The sequence below is a fragment of the Cricetulus griseus genome, chromosome 3 (genome assembly GCF_003668045.3).
Source record: "Cricetulus griseus strain 17A/GY chromosome 3, alternate assembly CriGri-PICRH-1.0, whole genome shotgun sequence".
NCBI classification, from domain to species: domain Eukaryota; kingdom Metazoa; phylum Chordata; class Mammalia; order Rodentia; family Cricetidae; genus Cricetulus; species Cricetulus griseus.
In genome coordinates, this window is record NC_048596.1 from 244,587,785 (window position 1) to 244,608,991 (window position 21,207).

Here is a 21,207-nt window from a genome sequence, read left to right on the forward strand (position 1 = left end):
GACAGAGACTCTGTTCCTGGCATGGGCTTTTGAAACCTCCAAGTCCACCCCCCCACCCCACCCCCAGTGACACATTTCTTCCAGCAAGGCCAAAACTCCTAACTCTTATAAGCCTTTCGAATGTCGCCACTTCCTGGTGACTACACATTCAAATATATGAGCTCATGGAGGCCATTCTTAGTCAAACCACCACAATGATGTCAGTTGTAAAGTTGTGGTTTGTCTGGGAAAGATGGCCCAGAGCCTTCCATCTGCACCACCTGTCTCCTCAATGTGGTCCAGGCTGTCACCATCAGTCCTAGGACAACACTATAGAGAAAGCTCAAACCATAGACATCATGATAAGTTCTTTTGTATCTTTAATTCTTAAATTCCAACTTGCCTTGCTACAACAGCAAGAACAGTAAATAGCAGATATTGGTATACACCACCATCGAGACACATAATTAAATGGTTTTTCCTCTCTCTCATGACTCCTTGAAATGTCATCTTTCAGAGTTTCAGGGGGTGGAGCAGTGGATCTATGGCTCTCCATGTTTATAAACGTCACACGTGCTCCCACTGACTTCACAGCTTTGTCCACAGGCTACGAGATGGTACATGACTCCACGGATGCTCATCACTAAAGCAGTTCCGGGTGGTTAGCTGCACTCCACCTCTTTGTCCTGATCTGCAGAGATGGCCTGTTACTAACTGTTGGAGAGCACATTAACTGCGGGCATTGCATTCTACTATCATTCTTCGTAAACTAAAGATATATATACAGAAATTGCTTTGCTCCAGTGATTTAAATAAATAAACAGGATTTTGCTAGGTACCTGGGACTGATCTAGAAGTAGCAATCCTCCTGTCTCAACATCTCAAATGGTAGGCAGACACAACTACAGCACACTTTGCCCTAAGGTTCTACTGTATCACAACATTTAAACGTATCCGATTTGATTTACAGAAGCAGGAAAGCAGCCTGTCACTAGGAAACTAAAACTAGTTCAAGACTTCCAGGAAGCTTGAAAACAGAGTCTATCTTCCCATTCCACCACCACCATCATGTGAATTTTCGTTTGCGCTGGAAAAAATAGTGAAGCCGAAGCTGCTGCCCAAGGCAGAGGATGAGAGCTTGGTAGGGAGTCTAAAATTGACAGACCGGTTTATAAACCAAGACGGGAGCGGGAGCTCAAATTTGAAAACAATGCTCCAGGTGAGGCTCGAACTCACAACCTCGGCATCGCTCCCGCGCATACACTGTCATATAAGTACCGCGCGCTAACCGATTGCGCCACTGGAGCACTCGCGACATACTTCCGGTCACTCGTTACACGGCCTACAAGGGAACATCCAGCGTTTGCTAAACCACAGTACGGGTGCACACCCAGCACGCCTTCAGAGTCGCCCTCACCCCCGCCCCACACCCCCGGAGCAGGGTCTTCTGGTCCTCTGCAGGCGAGCAGGATTCAACCGTGGACTCTGTGACTGCGGCTCTGTTGCCGAAGCGGAAGGAACGTGTGGGCTCCAAGAGCTGCGTCCTCCGGCCTTCCCACCAAGCAGCTAGTAACAGCCCTTGAGACCCAGTAGGAGGCTGCTGTCTGCGCTCTCCCAAAGTCGTTTCCTGTCCTCCACCTCGGAGTGAAAGCATCTTCTTCCGAAGACGCGGAGCCCTGGCGGCAAACGGGTTCCCCAAAGCTGCGTTTCCTCCTGCGTTGGTTCTGTCAAACAAATGCTGGAGAAACCACAGGAGAGAATAGTGCGTTCCTGGGGCCTTGCCTTGCCTTAATGTTGCCCGATGGCCACACATGGTCTGGAAGGGAACAAGAGCACTGTGTGTTCCTCAGTAGACTGAGAGTTGAAACGAGGGAAAACATCCGGGGATTGGGTCTGAAATTCTACATGTCTCCGTGCAAATTAAATTAAATGTTTGAGAAACATCTGTGTTGAAGATCCCCATAGTAAAGCATGTTTTGATGTAGGGGAACAAAGGGGTACTTCTAAACCCTCTAAACACAGTATGGGACTCTTAGTGAGTGATTTGTTAGGTTAGACTAGCATTCACGTGCTTAGAGGCTATTGGGATGGACCCCTACCTCATAACCTGCATTGGACACCACCTCTGATTTCTCCAGTTAGCTCTGAAAGGGAAGCCTCACAGTTGATCCTCTTGTGACTTAAAGTACTGCGTGGAAAGATGGAGGGTTTGGATCTTTGTTGAGGCCCTTTAGAAGAAAGCTTTTTCCTCATGGTCAAAAGAGGAGTCTGAGTTCAACCTCTAGCCTAAGGACGTCCTGAGCAGCAGCACCCAACCCCCAAATTAGAGCATTAGTGCTATCGTCTCTTCCCCTTCGACTTGACCCAACTGGAGCTGTCAAAAACCAAAAACCTGTAAAAAAAAAAAAAAAAAAAAAAAAAAGCCTATTCTCTAAATCTGACCTATGGCCACACCACCCTGAACGTGCCCAATCTTTGTCTAATGTCTGTTTGACCAGTGGCCCTTTAGTCAGTCCTGTTTGCTCCCTTGGGAATGCCTCTATATTAAACCTACTTTCTACTTACACTGTTCATCTTTTGACCCGTTTGAGGGTGCAAGCAAGGACCAGAGAACCAAGCAGTTAATTCCAATCCTATTGTCTCAGCCTTCCCTATGCTGGGATTATGGCTGTAAACCAACACAACCAATTTATTTTGCATCTTTAACAATAAAACATTATACATTATATATCTTTAAACTTTGATAAGCTCAATTAAAATGACATTTGATACACAATAGACACCATTCGTATAGTGATATTCTATAGATCCCTATAGTCAAGCTAATTAACAGCTCCATCTCCTCGAGTAGTTACAAGTTTGTCTACAAAGTGAGAGTGCCTGAAATCTCTCTTTGCAGATTTCCAGTATTCAATACAGTGATATCGATAGGCAGCATGGAGTGCATTCAATCTCAAGAATTAATGTATGTAACTTCAACTGTATGCCCTTTAGCCATAATTTGCCACAATTTAGCTATAAAAATCTCTCAATTTCCCAACCTCTGAACCCTGTTAAAGGCAATTGTATCCTTTGCCTGTATACTTGACACTTTCTTTAAAGTGACATAGAATATTGAGGGGCTGATCCACCCTGTACAGACAATCACAGCTGCTGGGAGTTCTGTGAGTTTGTAAGTGCTGCAGTTCTTCATATCCAGAAGACACTCCTTCACTCTGATTCTCCCAATCTGTTTTTTCTGCTCCCTCTTCTATCATGATCCCTGAGCCTCTTGGCAGTAGGGTGTGATATAACTATGTTAAAGGTTTTTAAATGGGACTGTTTTCTTCTTCTGATAGATCATATTGGTATAAAAACTCCAACAAGTTTTCTTATGTTTATTTTGTATCCTGAAAGTTTATTAAAGTTGTTTATTCTCACATCTTTGTGATAGAACAGATTTCTACCTGTTTTCAGGAAAGGTTTGTTTTTCCTTCTCCCTACACCCAAATTTGGCTGCCTTTCATTTCTTATTCTTAATTATTCTTGCTAGTTCTTCTAGTGCTAGATTGGAAAGAACTGGAAAGAGTAGACAATCACCTTGTATCCAATCTTAAAGGAAAATTCTTCAACCTTTCCCTATTAGTTATGATGTCATTTTCATAAATGAACTTTAATGCATTGAGATAGTTTTCTTCTATGTTTTGTTAAGAGTTTTTAAAATCATGAATGGATACTGAACTTTCTTAAATGATTTTTAACACCTGGGTATAGTGGCGCACACCTTTAATCCCAACACCTAGGAAGCAGAGGCAAGTGGAGCTCTGTGAGTTCCAGGCCAGCCTGGTCTACACAGTGAGTTCCAGAACAGCTACATAGTTACAGACCCTGTCCAAAAAAAGAAAAAAACTAATATCACACAGACATGCCCACAGGATCACCTGACCTGGATAATCCCTCAGTGACTCTCTTTCCCAGGTGATTGTAGATTGTGGCAGATTGACAGATCCAAAAATCTGTGAGTACCAATTTTTTGTTTCAGGATCATCATTCTTTCCTTGGGAATCCTCTACTTTTTCCTTCAGCTCTCAATATTGTCCTTTGAGATGCTTCATGGCAATCAAGACAAGTCAAACCCAAGAAAATATTTGTGATCAGAGTGAAGTCACTCACAAAGTAGGAGAGGAATTGAATAGAGATGTCATCTACCAGAGGACAAGACTAATTTCAGTACAACATCATGTCTTGCCTGTGGTTAAGCCTTCACAGCAACACACTCAATACTGCTAACTGCTGTGTAAGACTGGAAAGAGTTACTAATCAGATATTAGCTAGAAGCCAAGAACGTAGATTTTCGTAAGAGAGAAGACACCAGAAAAGAAACCTAAAGGAAAGAAAGAAAAGAAAGTGTTACTGGAGATGCTTCAAAAGTAAGACTGGGAAGCAATGAGCATTTCCTATTTTGGAAATAAATTTCCGGTTTCCAAAATTGGGTGTATAGGGCTCCTACCCGGTCCTGTTGAGGAAAGTGAAATCTGCTACCTCAACTAGCTTAAAATCTCTGCACTATGATCTTTGTGTTCCCTGGGACATTTCGAGTTCCAAAAAATGCCTTGCAGCTTTATTATTGGCAAGGATCTGTAGTGTGGACTTACAACTGAAGCTAGCTGACACTGACTTGAAAGGCAGTGTGGAATCATGAGGAGTCATATGCAGTTAAGGTCATTGTGCCCATATTTGCTGAATCTCAACTGGCAATACAGGATGTGGACAATACAGAAGCTTCCTTCTGTGATGGTTTCCCCTGAAATTTAGTCATAGCCTGATGTGGGTTAAATGTAAGGAATAGTGCTTTCATTTTGTTTTGGTTGATGGTTAGTTTGGGGTTTCATTGTGTGTGTGTGTGGAGGGGGGGTTCTTGGTTTGGGATTTTTTTGTTTTTTGTTTGTTTGTTTGGTTGGTTGGTTGGTTGATTTGAGACAGGGTTTCTCTGTGTAACAGTTCTGGTTGTCCTGGAACTCACTTTGTAGACCACACTGGCCTTGAAGTCACTGAGATCTGCCTGCCATTGCCTCCCAATGTATTAAAGCCATGCATCACCACTGCCTGGCAATATATCTTTATTCTTAATTTACACATGTCCAGTACCAATGCTATACCCAAAGATAAACAGCCACTTAAAATGGAAAGGCAGTGCTGAAGGTAAAATGTCAAAATGGAAATTGTCAAGCAGCAGGACAGGCAGAGAGAAGAACAAAACCTTACAAGAGAAATGGAAACATCACTGTAGAATATACTCTCCACTGTTCCTCATTTAAATACCTGGCTTGGGATAGCATACGATCAGATGCCTGTGAGCTACCTAGACCATGAGTTAACCTTTTTCCTGATGCTGACATTGTTGCTTCAGCTCTTCCCTCAGGTCAGCAGATGCTAATCTAGGGGCAGTTACTGTAGACACTGAGGATGCTGCTCCAAGGACTGGACCAGGAAGGGATGCTTTTCTGTTATTTCCTTACTTAGAGATAAGGCTTCACTACATAGTCCTCCGTGGCTTGGGCCTGCCTAGGTAGATCAGGATGGTCTTGAATTCTCAATCTTACTCTACCTCAAAGTGCTGAGATAACAGGCAGGTTGTTCCTACCAGTTTCAGACTCCTGGGTTCCTGTTTGGAACCCAGTAAGCTGGTTATGGGTTCCTCCCTCCCAGTGAAATTAGGGATTTAAATCTGACAGAGTCTGGGGCACAGAGAAGAAAACAGCCAGCAGTCTCAGGCTGCCTACAGAGTGGGAGAAAGCCAGGACAACCACACATCACATGAGGGTTTACTGCCCAAGTACACACCCAGCACCATAGCAAAAAAAAAAAAAAAAAAAAAAAAAAAAAAAAAAAAAAAAAAAATAGCCTGACAAAATGGAGCAAAGGATCAAAAGAGACAACTGATCTATGAAAATGTGGCCAGTTCATGAGTGACCCAGGAATTGAGTATCAAAGCCCTGTGAGGTATACTACACACCTGTCCTACCAGAAAGAGGAAAGAGCTGTTGCTGGTGAGGTGTGGAGAAAAGAGGATGCTTGCTCAGTTTTGATGGTTTGTAAATTATCATAGCCATTAAAGGCACCGCATGAATATTCCTTTAAAAGTTTAGCAATAGAGCACATTGCCAGTCATGGACTCACAATTGCTCTGTCCATGGTGAGGGCCCTTGTCTTCTGAGAAATTGGTTCCTCCCCACTCACAGCAGGGTTATTCCCAACAATCAAGATAGGGAATCAAGCTACTGTCTGTTCATCAGTGGACAGAGAAAACAAAGCAGATACACATAAAACGGCTCTGTCATTTGCAACCACTGGAATGAAGCTGAGGACATGGTGTTAATGGGCCACCGGGGACAAATTCCACAGGACTTGTCATACAGTGTGGAATCTCAGTGTTCGGCTGGCAGCAGCAGAGTAGAGCCCGGTCACTAAGGGCTGGGGATGGAAGAGGTCGGTCATCTTAATTACTTTGAATTAACTAGCCCATAATACAAATGTATTCAACAAATGCTATCATCGAACCGTTTGCTAAGCAAGTTTTGAATGTATGTTTTGAAACTAGGAAAGAGAGATAAATAGGGGTTTCTATAATGTAGTGATTATCACGCTCACCTAAACACGCCAGACAGAGGTCCCTGGTTCAAAACCGGTCAGGAACAGGATTTTTTATTTTGTTTTTGTTTTCCACTTTCTCCTTTATTTTCAGACTCTCAACTCGGTCCACACCCTACATTTTTGTGGCAGTTAGGACACAAGAATCTCGGATCTTTGTTTTTGGTCTTGACTGTCATGCTTTCCTGGGACCTAGATACACCAGGCAACTTTGTGAGGACTAGTTGATCCACTGGCCACGCAAAAACAAAAGCACGGAGACGTGTACTGGGGGATTAGCTCAAATGGTAGAGCGCTCGCTTAGCATGCGAGAGGTAGTGGGATCGATGCCCACATCCTCCACTTATTATGTTACCTGATTCTACCAAGAATCTGGCACTTCCACAGCATTGGAAATGTACTCAACTCAACTCCACTATACTGAGGAGTTAACTTTAAGCTTTCCTGTATAAACGTAAGTGCACCCTTGAGCACACAATCACTTGGAAGTTTCTCCCACCAATATTGTTAATTCTGTTAATTTGCTAATTGCAAATGTTTTTAAGTGTCTCTATTTGTTCCTTCACTCGCCAGACATTGACTCAGACCCTTCTGTGCCACCAGCTTTAGGATTTCCCGTTAAACCACGCCGTCCTGTAAGTTCTCTGCCGGTCTCTCTGGAATCTTTCTTTTCCTCGTCTCTTTGCCCACTCAACCTTCTGGGTGGAAGGCTGTTCACTGGAGCTACCCCAAAGCCCAACACTGCCACCGACAGCATCGCGTGGATAAACTCGGCCTGATTGCGATCCTCTTTGGTACTCTCAATTCTCCATTTCTAAGCTCTGTTAAAAAAAGAAAGAAAGAAAGAAAGAAAGAAAGAAAGAAAGAAAGAAAGAAAGAAAGAAAGAAAGAAAGAAAGAAAGAAAGAAAGAAAGAAAGAAAGAAAGAAAGAAAGAAAGAAAGAAAGAAAGAGAAAAAGAAAAAGAAAAGAAAAAGGAAAAGGAAAAGGAAAATCTTTCCTTACCACGTTGCTGTGACTTTTTGCATCACCTGCCCGGGTTCTCTCAAAAGCTCTCCAGCGTCAACAACATTCTCCTCCAGGTGTCTCCGGGAGATCAGGCCCTTTACTCCCTGTGTTTTGCATACGCGTGATTCCCCTGCGATGCACGCTGCATCTCCAAGCGGGATTTTCTACTCCCGGGCTTCTCTGTCTCTTAAGCTCTCTCCCCTTGGCGGGCTTCCCACGCCACCTCTGGGCTATGTAGCCTCTCCACTATGCCTTTTATCTTTAGTTTGGTTGCTTTCTTTGCAGCTCTCTCTCTGTTAAGGTGGATCTTTAACTTCTGGATGACTTTAGCAAGAATGTATTCTGTCTTGAATGGTAAAGTGACAGGCATTCTACCGAGGTGTGTTTCCGTAGTGTAGTGGTTATCACGCTCGCCTCACACGCGAGAGGTCCCCGGTTCGAAACCGGGCGGGAACACTAGTTTATTTTACAAGTCTTTGAAGATCTCAGATTTTCAATTGAACCTACACCTGTCTTTCTGGACCAGACCTATTCTTATATTGAAGTACTCTCTCCAGGACTTTTATGATGAAGTGTTGTTGGATACTGTCAAAGACCCTGTATACAAATAATGAGATGATGGTGTTTCTTGTCTTTCAGTCTGTTTATGGGTGGATTAGGTTTATTGATTTACATATATTGAACCATCTCTGCATCATGGTTGAAAAACTTTTTGATATGTTCTTGGATTCTGTTTGCAAGTATTTTATTGAGAATTTTTGCATCTATGTCCATAAGTGATATTGGTCTATAATTTTTGGTGGGTCTTTGTGTGTGTGGTTTTGATATCAGCGAAGAGTAGCTTTGAAAAGAAGGAATTAGGAAATGTTCCTTTAGTTACTATTTGTGGGAAAAGCTGAGGAGTGTTGTTCATTCTTCTTTGAAGGTCTAGTAAAATATCGGTCCTGCTTTGCTTTGTTTTGTTTTGCTTTGCTTGATTGGGCACTTACTTCTACTTTTCTAGAGGTTAGGTTGTTTCAAAATTGATCTTGACTTCACTTTGTTGTAAATATCAAGACATCATCCATTTCCTGCAAGTTTTCAATTTGGTGAAATATGTGAAATACATGTGAAGTTTGTCCTTATGAGTCTCTGAATTTTCTGTGTCAACTGTAATAGCCCCCTTTCTTCTCTACTTTTGTTAATACAGATCTTCTCCTTGTATGTTTTTTTAATATAATTTATTTTTATTTGCATTGGTATTTTGGCTGCATGTCTGTCTGTGTGAGGGTGTCAGATCTTATAGTTACAGACAGTTGTAAGCTGTCATGTGGTTGCTGGGAATTGAACCCCAGTCCTCTGGAAGAGCAGCCAGTACCCTTAACCACTGAGCCATCTCTCCAGCCCATGTTTTTTTTTTTTGTTTTTTTGTTTTTTTTGTTTTTTTGTTTTTTTGTTTTTTTTATTTGGCTAAAAGGTAGTCTCAAAAAGCTAACTCATTTTATTGATTCTTTGAACTGTGTTTTATATGTTTGTTTGTTTCTATTTCATTGATTTCATCCTGGAGTTTCATTATTCTTGCCATCTACTCTGTTGGGGTGCTATTCCTTCTTGTCATTGTCTAGAGCTTTCAGAACAACACTTGTGTGTCACTAAGTTACTACTATAAGATCTCTCCAGTCTTTTGATGTAGTCATTTAGTGCTATGGAGTTGCCTCTTAGAACTGCCTTCCTTGTGTCCAATAGGTGTGGGTGTGTTGTGTTTTTATTTTCACTCAATTTTAAAAGCATTTAATTTATTTCCCCCATTTTTCATTCAGTAGTGAGTTATTCAGTTTCCAACAGTTTGTATACTTTCTGCTGCTGTTCACATCCAGTTTTAATCCATGGTGATCAGGTAGGAGGCAGAGAGGTTTTTCAGATTTCTTATATTGTGGGGACTGTTTTGTGTCCTAGTATGTGGCCAGTTTTGGAGCAAGTCCCATAAGTTGCTAAAAAGAAAGTGTATTCTTTAGTGTTTAGCTGGCATGTTCTGTAGATGTCTGCCAGGTCCATTTGACTTATTATGCTATTTAACTCCAGCATTTCTCTGGTTTCTGTCTGGATGACATGTCTATTGAGGAAAGTGGGGAATTGAAGTCATCCACTATCACTGTGTATGTTATTTAATTTGGCTAAGAGGTTGTCAATCATGTTAATTTTCTCAAAGAACTAACTCATTTCATTGATTCTTTGAACAATGGACACAGTTTCTGTTCACCCCATCTTCAGTCATTCAGTCCCAAATAAATACACAGAGATTTATATTAATTATTATAAACTATTTGGCCTATTTGCTCAAGCTTCTTATTGGTTAGCTCTCTCTTACTTATTAACCTGTGTCTATTAATCTGTGTATCTCCACGTGGTCTTGGCTTACCAATGATGCCCAGTTCTCTTGCTTCCTCAGCAGCTACATGGCATCTTTCTGACTCTGCCTACTGTCTTTCCCTATCCCTGTTTGAATTTCCTGCCTGGCTAAATCCTGCCTATCCATTGGCTGAAACAGCTTTATTCATCAACCAATAAGAGAAACATATATTCACAGGATACAGAAGGACATCCCCAATCACCTTTTTAAGGTTGATCTTTTTCCTTTGCAATTTTTAATATTGTTTCTTTGTTCTGTATATTTTGTGTTTTGATTATTTTGGGAACTTTCTTTTCTTGCCCTGTCCATTTGGTGTTCTATATGTTTCTTATACTTGGAAGCATATTTATATTGAGGAAATTTTCTTCTATGATTTTGATAAAAATGTTTTCTGGGGTCCATGAACAACCCCTTGTTCAGGTCAACTGTTTCTGTGGGTTTCTCCAGCCTGGTCTTGACCCCTTTGCTCATCACTCCTCCCTCTCTACAACTGGATTCCAGAGTTCAACTCAGTGTTTAGCTGTGGATGTCTACATCTGCTTCCATCAGCTACCGGATGAAGGCACCAGGATGCCATATAATGTAGTCATCAATCTCATTATTGGAGAAGGGCATTTAGGGTAGCCTCTTGACTATTGCCTAGATTGTTAGTTGGGATCAACCTTGTAGATCTCTGGACGTTTCCCTAGTGCCAGAATTCTCTTTAAACCTATAATGGTTCCCTCTATTATAGTATCTCTTTTCTTGCTCTTTTCTATTCTTCCCCTGACTAGATCTTCCTGCTCCCTCATCTCCTCCTCTCCCCTCCTCTTCTCCCCTTCTCTTTCTTCTAATTGATAGCTGGGAAGCCAGCATAGGACTGTTCCAGACCCCCTGAACGAGGAGGTCAGTTTGGAGGTCTGGACAATCTATGGGGCCACTGGTAGTGGATCAGTATTTACCCCTAGTACACAAATTGACTTTGGGAGCCCTCTCCACGTAAAGGGATACTCTCTCAGCCTAGACAACACAGGGGAGGGTTTGGCCCCTACTCCAAAAGGTATGACAGATTTGAAGATCCCCATGGAAGGCCTCACCCTCCCTGGGGAGCAGAAATGGGTCCAGCAGGGGAGGGGGGAATCGAAAGGGAACTGGGATTGACAGTAAAAGCAGCTTGTTTCTAATTTAAATAAAAAAAGAAAACAATGTTTTCTGTAGGACAAACATGGTATGTACTCTCTTATAAGTGGATATTAGCTGCAATACATAGATCCAGAGATGATAAGTGACAAAGTGAACTCTAAGGGGGGGGGGTGCATGGATATCCTAGGAAGGGGACATGGAATAGATTTTTGAGGGGATGGACAGGGATGAACAGGTGGGGTGGGTATATAGAAAAAGAGCACTGGGTGGGGGATGACTGAACTGTCATACATTACAGGGCTAGACAGAAACCTAGTGTATCCTGAACTGAACTCGGGGGAACCTAGTTGTAGAGAGGGAGGAATAAAGATTAAAGGGGTCAGTACCAGCCTGGTGAAACCCACAGACTCAGCTGGCCTGAACAAGGGGGAACACCTGGACCCCAGACTGCTGTCTGGGAGGCCAGCACAGGACTGAATCAGACCCCTGAACATGGATGTCAATGTGAAGGCCTCCACACTCTAGGGGGCCCCTGGTAGTGATTAAGTATTTTTCCCTGGTGTAAGAAGGGACTTTGAGAGCCCATCCCACGTTAAGGGATGCACTCTTGGCCTGGACACATGGGGCAGGGCCTAAGCCCTGCCCAGGATGATGTGGTGGGCTTTGAGGAGCCCCATTGAGAGCCCTACCCTGCCTGAGGAGTGGAGGGTGGTTGGGGTGGGGGCAGGTGGGGGATTGGGGGAGAGTTGGGGGAGGGGAGGGAGAAGGGATTGACATGTGAAGCAAGCTTGTTGCTAATTTAAACTAAAAATAATTAATTACAAAAAAGAAAAAATAAAATTAAAAAAAAGAAACCTAGTACATCAGAAACTCCCAAGAATTTAAGAGGGTGACGCTAGTGAAAATTCCTAGTAGTGAGGAGATACCAAGCCTAAACAGGCTGTCCTCTGTAACAGACAAGGATTCTAATGGAGGGATTGGGACACCACCCCAGCCACAAAACCTTCAACCTACAATTTGTCCAGTCTACAAGATGTGCTGGGTAAAGGTGGTGCAGAACTTGTGGGAGTGGCCAACCAATGACTGTCCAGCTTGAGACACATGTCACAAGAGGAAGCCCACTCCTGAGACTGCTTGGAGGGCTAGGGACTGGAGGGTGAATAGGGGATATCTATGATAGACTCAAACACAAGAGGTGGTCAAAAAATGATTTCTAAGAATATTGGACGCTAGCATTACAGTCATCAGAGATGCTTCATCCAGCAACTGATGGGAGCAAATGCATAGACCTAGAGTCAAACATTAGGTGGAGCTCCAGAACCCCCTGGAAGATAGGGAGGAAGGCTTGTAGGAGTCAAGGACACTACAATAAAGCAGCTCACAGACTGAACTAGCCAGGGCTCATAGGGACTCACAAACATAGTCAGGGACCCTGTATGAGTCTGACCTAGGTCCTCTGCATATATGGTGTGGTTGTGTAGCTTGGTGTTCTTGTGGGACTCCTAACAGTGGGAACAGGGACTGTTTCTGACTCTCTTGCCTGCTTTTGGGACCATTTTCCTCCTGTTGGGTTGTCTCATCCAGCTTTAATATGAGGGGATGTACCTAGTACACGATATGCCATGTTTGGTTGACTAACCTGAGAGGCCTGTACTTTTCTGGATGGAATCAGAGGAAGAGTGGATCAGGTGGAGAGGGTAGTTGGGGAGAATAGTGACTGGGAGGAGAAAAGGGAGCAGAAACCACAGTTGTGATTTAATATGTGAGAGAAAAATAAATAAAAATATTTCTGTGTCTTTGATCAGATTTCCTGGACGTTTTGTGACTAGATTTTTATTTAGATTTAACATTTTCTTTGAGCTATCTGTTCAGTCTACCATATCTTCAAATTTTCCCTTGAATGCCTTGTAATTTGTTGATGAGGCTTACTTCTGAGGTTTTTGTTTGACATCTTAAGTTTTTTATTTCTAGTTTTAGTTCAGTTTGGGTTTTCTTTAGTGATTCTATTGCTACTTTCATTTCTTGAAATATTTACTTTATTGTATTGTCTTGAGGTTTCTATTGTTGTGAAGAGACACCATGACCAGGGCAATTCTTGTAAAGGAAAGCATTTAATTGGGGCTTGCTTACAGTTTCAGAGATTTAGTTCGTTATCAGCATGGCGGGAAGCACGACAGCACACAGGCACACATGTTGCTAGGAAAGGAGCTGAGAGTTCTACTTGGAGATCCACAGGCTGTAGGAAGACAGAATGAGCCACTGTGCCTAGACTGAGCTTCTGAAAGCTCAAAGGCCACCCCAGCACCACTCTTCCTCCAATAAGGCCACATCTGCTCCAGCAAGGCCACATGTCCTAATCCTTTGAAATAATGCCACTCCCTATGAGCTTTTGGGAGCCATTTTCATTCAAAAGACCACATTTATTGAATTGTTAGTGTTTCCACAGTTTTTGGTAAGGCATTTGTTCAGATCCTTTTTAAGGTCCCTGAACCTATCATAAGTGCTGTTTTGAAGTCCTGGTCTTATGCTGCAGCTTTATTGCATTTCTAAAGCCTATTGCAATAAGTTTACTGACTTCTCCAGGAGACATGTTGTCTTGGCTGTCCATGTAGGCAATGGAGTTATGATGTTTGAGCTGTTTCTGGGCTAGATATCTGATCTGGTCTCTGTTGGGTGGATATTCTGTTCTTTGGTTGCTGTTGACCACTCTGGATCCTAGGCAAGAGTGGTAGCTGCGGGGTTCCTCGTGGAGAGGGGCTTCTGCAGGTGGGTAGGTGACACAAAGAAATGGAGATGGGCTCTGAGGAAAGGCTCAGAGGGGCAGTGGAAAAGAGCTAAGGGGACTCTGGATCCCCACCAAGAGGCAAAGTCCCCAGGGTAGAGTAGGGAGGAGGGGCTCCTGTGTTTCAGCCCAGTGTGGCCACTAGGAGTCCATGGGGAAAGGGTTTCTGTGTGTCATTGGCTGACACAAAGGAAGGGAAGGCTGATGGGATTCATAGGTAAGTGTCATTATTCGTTGTGGGTATGGTTGTTTGCATGCAGTGCCCCATGTAGCCAAAAGAGGGCGGCAGATGCCCCAGTACTGGAGTTTAAAATGCTGATGAAGTGCCATGTGGGTACTGAGACTCAAATTTAGATACTCTAGCATGGTAATGCCTTTAGAAATTGAAAATAGAGCCACGGAGCCATCCCTCTCATGGGCACGTGTCCACAGTAGTGAAATCAAGTTCTGAGACATTTGCTTGTTCACAGGAACGGATCCCTGTCTTCTGAGCTGCTCACTCCTTCACATCCACGGAAGGATAATTCCCAGAATGATTATTCACGGGAGAATAAATACTATAAAGCGGCTGTGTCACTCGAAACCAAAGAAACAAAGGACATTGTCCTAAGTGAGGTAAACCATCCACCGAGGGACAAATTTCACAGGACTTCATTTACACTGTGGAATCTGGCTGTTGAGGTGGCACTAGAAGAGTAGAGTGGGGTCACCAAGGACTGGGGATGAAGGGCACCGTCACCTTAGTTACTTTGATTTAGCTAGCCCATGCCACAAAAAATATTCAATACCATCATCGAACATTTAGTAAGCTTTGAGTATATATCCCCAAATTAAGAAACAGTGTTTTCTGAGGAGGTCCCTTAGTTTCCGTAGTGTAGTGGTTATCACGCTCGCCTAACACGCGAGAGGTCCCCGGTTCGAAACCGGGCGGAAACAGCTCAAATCTTGGCTCTGCCATTTTTGACTCGACTGTTATGCTTTTCTGGGCCATAGATACACCATGTTACTTTGTGAAGACCAATGGATTCACCGGGCATAAAAGAAAGTACAACAACAACAACAACAACAACAACAACAAATAGTTGGGGAATTAGCTCAAATGGTATAGCGCTCCCGAGAGGTAGTGGGATGCCCACATTCTCCAGTTGCTAGTTTTAAACCTCCAGTCACTTTCTTAATGACTAGAAGTGCACTTTGGATTACTCAACCCTATCCGTTGCTGTCATTCTCAAAATACATTTATCTTTTAAGAACTCTCTGCTTAGTACTGTAGCCCATTTTTAATGTCTTGTTCTCCTGATGTTCAGTTTTTTTAGTTTTTATATATAGTAGATAGTAAGCCTCCTTTAGATGTATAATTTGCATGTATAATTTGCCTCCTTTAGATGTATAATTCTGCTGTTTTTCTCCATGATGGTATTCTTTTTTTTTTTAATTTTTTTCATGATGGTATTCTTAGAAACAGAGGTTTCTAACTTCATGAGGTTTCATTTAATTATCTTCAGGGCTTGTGTTATCAGTGCCTTGTTCAGAAAGTCCTTTCCTGTGCCAATAAATTCAAACCTATTCCCTACTTTTTCTTCTATTATATTCAGTGCATCTGGTCTTATGTTGACATCCTTTATCCATTTGGAGCTGAGTTTTGTGCAGAATGATAGACATGGTGCTATTTTCGTTCTTATATGTGTAGACATCCAGTTTGATGATCACCATTTGTTGGAGATGCTGCCATTCTCCAAGTTCTCCTTTTGGCTTCTTTGTCAACAATCAGTTGTGTGTAGGTATATGAACTTATGAGCGAGACTTCAAATTGATTCCATTGATCAATATGTCTGGTTTTATGCTGATATCATGCTGTCTTTATTACTATAGTGTAGCACAAATAATAAAACCCAGAGGCAGATATTGGGGTTCAAGCTGAAGATCAGAAAAGCAAAGCCCTAGAGAATTCTTATGTCTCCCAAGACTGGGCAATCTTATCCTCAGCATGGCTGCAGTCTGACTGCTGAGAGTGAGACCCTGAACTCCTGTTTTATATTCTTCTCTAGTGCTGGGATTGAAGGCATATGCCACCACTACCCAGCTTCTGTGGCTAACTAGTGTGACTGCTGGGATTAAAGTTGTGTGCCACCATTGCTTGTCCTCTAAAGCTGTGGCTAGCTTTGCATTCTGATATTCAACAAACTTTATTAGATCATAAACAAAATATTATCAAACTATGGCTTCATAATCCAACTTGAAATCTGGGATACTTTCAGCAGTTGTTTTAACATTCAGGATTGTTTTAGCTATCCTGAGGGTTTTTTTTTTTATTTCCATTGAAAGTTGAAAATATTTTTTTCAATTTCTATGAAGAATTGTTTTGGAATTTTAATGGGGATTACACTGAAGCTGTAAATTGCTTTTGGCAAAATGCCCAATTTCACAGTATTAATCCTATCAATCCAAGAGCATAGGTTTTTCCATCTTTTAGTGTCTTTTTCAATTTCTTTCTTCAGTATCTTAAAGTTCTTATTTACACATCTTTCACTTCATTGGTTAGTTATCCTGGGATATTTTTTAGGATTCTGTGACAGGTACTATCTCCCTGATTTCTTTTTCTGTTTGTCATTTGCATATATGAGGGCTGCTGATTTTTATGTGCTAAATTGTATCCTACTACTTTCCTGAAAGTGTTTGTCATCTACAGGAGTTTCCTGGTGCAATCTATAGGGTCTTTAATGTGTAAAATCATGTCATCTACAAATAAGATACTTTGACTTTTTCCTTTCCTATTTGTATCCCCACAATCTCCTTCAGTCTTCTTAATGGTCTCATAAGGCTTCAAATACAATATTGTGAAGGGACCAGCTCCCCATTTGGCAGCCAAGACAGTAACACGTGCTTGCCATGACCTTGTCCTAGTCACTAGAAAGTCAGATGACTGTCTTGTGGCAAGGAACCAATCAGAAGTTAGCTGGTTGTGCTATGCTTTACGGCTCTGGGTGTGCTTTACGGACAAGTGCACAGCAATGACTCGCAGAGCATAGCAACCACCCTAGGAGGGCCTATGGGCCATAACAACCAGTTGACCAATCAACACAGGGCAAGCCCTCCAAGCCTGGAGCCACACCAATCCTGAGCCTGTGCGTACCCCTAGACACTCCCCTTACACTGCCCTATAAGATCTCTATGCAGCAACTTCGAGCTGTCTTTCTAGCCATCTGCCATGGTGGATGGATGAAAGACCAGAGCTAACATGGGGTTAGCTCGTTAAGCAACAATAAAGCCTCGTGCAGTCTGCATCAAGCTTTCGAATCCGCCAGGTGATTGGGGTGACCGAGGTCCTGGGCTGAGACCCTGGAGGACTGACCTTTCCGGGGATCTAACAATTGAATAGATATGGAAAGAGTGAACATCCTTGTTTTCTCCCTGATATTATTGGAAATGCTAGGAGTTTCTCTTTTATTAGGTAAGTGCTGGCTGTGGACTTCTTGTAAATTACCATTATTATATTCTTTTCCATCCCTAGTCTGTCCAGGACTTTCATCATGAAGGAGTGTTGGATGCTATCAAAGGACCTTTATACATCTAATGGGATGATGGTGTTTCTATTCATTCAGTCTGTTTATGTGGTGGATTAGGTTTATTGATTTATATTATTGAACCATCCCTGCATCTCTGGGATGAAGACTTTTTGATGATGGTAGATGTCTTATTTAGGGTTTCGATTGATGTGAAGAGACACCATGACCAGGACAATTCTTATAAAGGAAAATATTTGGTTGGGGTGGCTCACTTACAGTTCAGAGGTTTGGTCCATTATCATCATAATGGGAAATGGTGGCATGCAGGCAGACATGGGGCTGGAGAAGTAGCTTGCATATAGTGGCAAGTAGACTTCACATCACACTGTTAGAGCTTGAGGAAAGAGGCCTTGAAGCCTGCCGCCACAGTGACACACTTCCTCCAACAAGGCCAAACCTACTTCATCAGGACCATATCTCCTAATAGTGCCAATCCCTTTGAGGGCCATTTGCTTTCAAACCACCACAGTAATAATCTTTTTGCTATGTTCTTGGATCCTGTTTGCAATATTTTATTGAGAATTTTTACATCTATGTCTATTGGTTCATAATTTTTATTGGGTCTTTGTGTGGCTTTGGTATCAGGATAATAGTAACTTTGAAAAAAGAATTAGAATATGTTCCTTCAGATACTGTTCTGTGGTATAATTTGAGGAGTATTGTTATCCTTTCTTCTTTGAAGGTCTGGGAGAATTCTGCTCTGAATCTATCTGACCCTGATTTGGTTTGGTTTTGGTGGGGTTTTTTATTTTGTTTTATTTTGATAGAGGACTTCTATTTTACTAGAGGTTCTGGGCATATTTAAATTGATATTGATTCCATTTCTTATAAGTTTTCCAATTGGTAAAATATAAATTTTCAAAGTATATCTTACAATTCTCTGAATTTTCTCAGTGTCCGCTGTAATGTCCCCTTTTCATCTCTACTTTTGTTAATATTGATCTTCTCCTTGTAGGTTATTTAATTTGGCTAAAAGGTTGTCAATCATGTTGATTTTCTCAAAGAACTAACTCATTTTATTGATTCTGTGAACTGTATTTTATATGTTTGTTTGTTTCTATTTCATTGATTTCATCCTGGAGTTTCATTATTTCTTGCCATCTACTCTGTTGGGGTGCTGTTCCTTCTTGTCATTGTCTAGACCTTTCAGAACAACACTTATGTGTCACTAAGTTACTACTATGAGATCTCTCCAGTCTTTTGATGTAGTCATTTAGTGCTATGGAGTTGCCTCTTAGAACTGCCTTCCTTGTGTCCAATAGGTGTGTTGTGCTTTTATTTTCATTCAATTTTAAAAGGATTTAATTTATTTCCCCATTTTATATTCAGTAGTGAGTTATTCAGTTTCCAACAGTTTGTATACTTTCTGCTGTTGTTGACATCCAGCTTTAATCCTTGATGACCAGTTAGGAGGCAGAGAGGTTTTTCAGTTTTCTTGTATCTGTGGGGAGTGCTTTGTGTCCCAGTATGTGGCCAATTTTGGAGCAAGTCCCATGAGTTGCTAAAAAGAAAATGTATTCTTTAGTGTTTAGCTGGCATGTTCTGTAGATGTCTGTCAGGTCCATTTGACTTATGATGTTATTTAACTCCAGAATTTCTCTGGTTTCTGTCTGGATGACATGTCTATTGAGGAAAGTTGGGAATTGAAGTCATCCATTATCTCTTTGTGTGAATAAATATGTGATTTTAGCTGTGTAGTATTTCTTTTGTGAGTACCCTTGTGTTTGGTGCATAACAGTTTACAATTTCCAGTATCTTCTTGATGGATTTTTTATTTAAAAAGTATGTAGTGTCCTTCCCTATCTCTTCTGGACAGTTTTGGTTACTAGTCTATTTTGTCTAATAATAAAATAAGCACAGCTGATTGCTTCTTGGGTCCATGTGCTTGGAATTCCTTTTTCCATTTTTTACCCTGAAGTGATTTGTAGCCTTGATAATGAGGTGTGTTTCTTGGTTTCATCAGAAAGATGGTCTCTGTTTTCTAACCTAATCTGTCAGTCTGTAACCAATAAGCAGTGTTTATTGATTTCTGATCTTTTGTTTTTAGGATGTGAATTCCCTCACCCCCTTTTGATGAACTGTTCTGGGATTATTTTTTCCTTGTGTCTTTTTGGATGTGGCTAATCTCCTCACACTGAAGTTTTCCTTCTAAAGTTTTCTGTAGAACTGGATTAGTAGGTAGAGATTACTTAAATTTGGCTTTGTCATAGAATGTTTTTCTTTCCCTGCTGATTGTGATTGATGGTTTTGCCGGCTTTAGTTATAGGGTAAAACGGCCAACCAAAGAAACATACTTTGGCCCTGAAACCAGAGCCAAAGGATCCAGCAAAAGAAAAATACTTTGGCCCTATAAACAGAGCTAAAGAAATATACTCTTCCCCTGACCAACTCAGCACAAGCCAGTTTTGGAGCAAGAAAACCAACCAATCCCTGAGCATAAAAATAACCAATCTTTGAGCATGAAATCCAGCCAATCTCTGAAATTGTCCAAGATCGAGGACTGAAATCCGACAAATTTCCACCCTGAACATCTTCACCCTGGAAAATCTCTGCTCCTAAGAGTGGAGTGGACTGGGGCAGAGACGGAACAACTTTCTCTGGAGAAGGAACAGAATTGCTACATTTCTGTGGGGAAACCCCTTTATCAGTGTGGAGCAGAGTTGAGCAGTAATGGCTCTCTCTGAGCAGGACTGATACATTCCTGGGGAGGTGGGCATCCCCCACTAGAACAGAGATATAGGTATAGCCTGGCTTCCGATGGCCAGGATACCTTTCCCTTCTGAGCTGTAATACATACAGGTATAGCCTGGCTTCTGATGGTCAGAATACCTTTCCTGGATATTAAGGCTAAACTTAAATATCTAGAGAGAGGGAGAAACTCCTGACTCCATAGGCAGGAGCCTTAGGTATGACCTTTAAGTTATACCATGGAAGAGATGAAAAAGCCTGAAAACAAAATTACCTAAAGATGGCTAAAACCTCTCAGCTAGCTGAAATAGAAGTCCAGGCTCCCTGGCCTCCCAAGGCTCAAAAAACCTCCACATCCATGTTACAAATGTGATCAGGAGGGTCATTGCACCCAGGCCTGTCTAAACTGTCTTTGTAAACCTCACACACCTTGTCTGTGGTTTCATCAAGAAGGACAGTGGGGTGTTGATTGTCCCCATGCCATGAGGAACATGGGAATATCAAGTACAGACCACCCTTCAGTCAACCTCCTTAGTCTGGCCATGGATGATTGTTGGGTCCCAGGCTCCCTTGGTCTGACCACCACCACTTCAGGGAAAGAGCCTTTGGTAGTTATCACATTATCAGGGTGATCCACCAACTTTCTTCTGGATATCGGGGTCATTTTTTTCAGTCCCAACCAAGTTCTTGGGACCTACCTTACCTTCTTGTTCCTCTGTTGTTGGAGTAGGGGTACAACCTTACCAAATTCACCAAAACCCACCACTTAACTGCATCTTTAGGTAGGAATATCCCCCTCACCCATTCTTTCCTAGTGGTACCAACCTGTCCTGTCCCCTTGCTGAGAAGGGATCTCCTAACCAAAATGGGATCCTTTTTTTTTTTTTTTTTGCTTCCCCCCATCAGGCCTGACCTCAGGCTTGCCAGCCATTCCCCTCTGTCTCCAAACCACATGTTCTGATACTCCTTTTCCCTTACCAGCCTCTCAAGCAGATCCCCAGTTGTGGGACACCCAAAACCTTTCTATATACACACATAAATCCAG

The 21,207-nt window shown here is 42.1% G+C and overlaps 4 non-coding genes across 4 annotated transcripts; 3 read left to right on the forward strand and 1 right to left on the reverse strand.

Annotated features, from left to right (window-relative positions):
* Window positions 1-1,190: 1,190 nt before the first annotated feature.
* On the reverse strand, window positions 1,191-1,286 carry Trnai-uau. Its single transcript has 2 exons — window positions 1,249-1,286; window positions 1,191-1,226 (listed from the first exon to the last, which is right to left on the reverse strand). It is a non-coding gene; the product is annotated as a tRNA-Ile (tRNA).
* A 5,592-nt stretch (window positions 1,287-6,878) lies between these two features.
* Window positions 6,879-6,951, forward strand: Trnaa-agc. Its single transcript has one exon. It is a non-coding gene; the product is annotated as a tRNA-Ala (tRNA).
* Window positions 6,952-7,998: 1,047 nt separating this feature from the next.
* Trnav-cac lies at window positions 7,999-8,071 on the forward strand. The gene has a single exon. It is a non-coding gene; the product is annotated as a tRNA-Val (tRNA).
* A 6,700-nt stretch (window positions 8,072-14,771) lies between these two features.
* Trnav-aac lies at window positions 14,772-14,844 on the forward strand. Its single transcript has one exon. It is a non-coding gene; the product is annotated as a tRNA-Val (tRNA).
* Window positions 14,845-21,207: the final 6,363 nt, after the last annotated feature.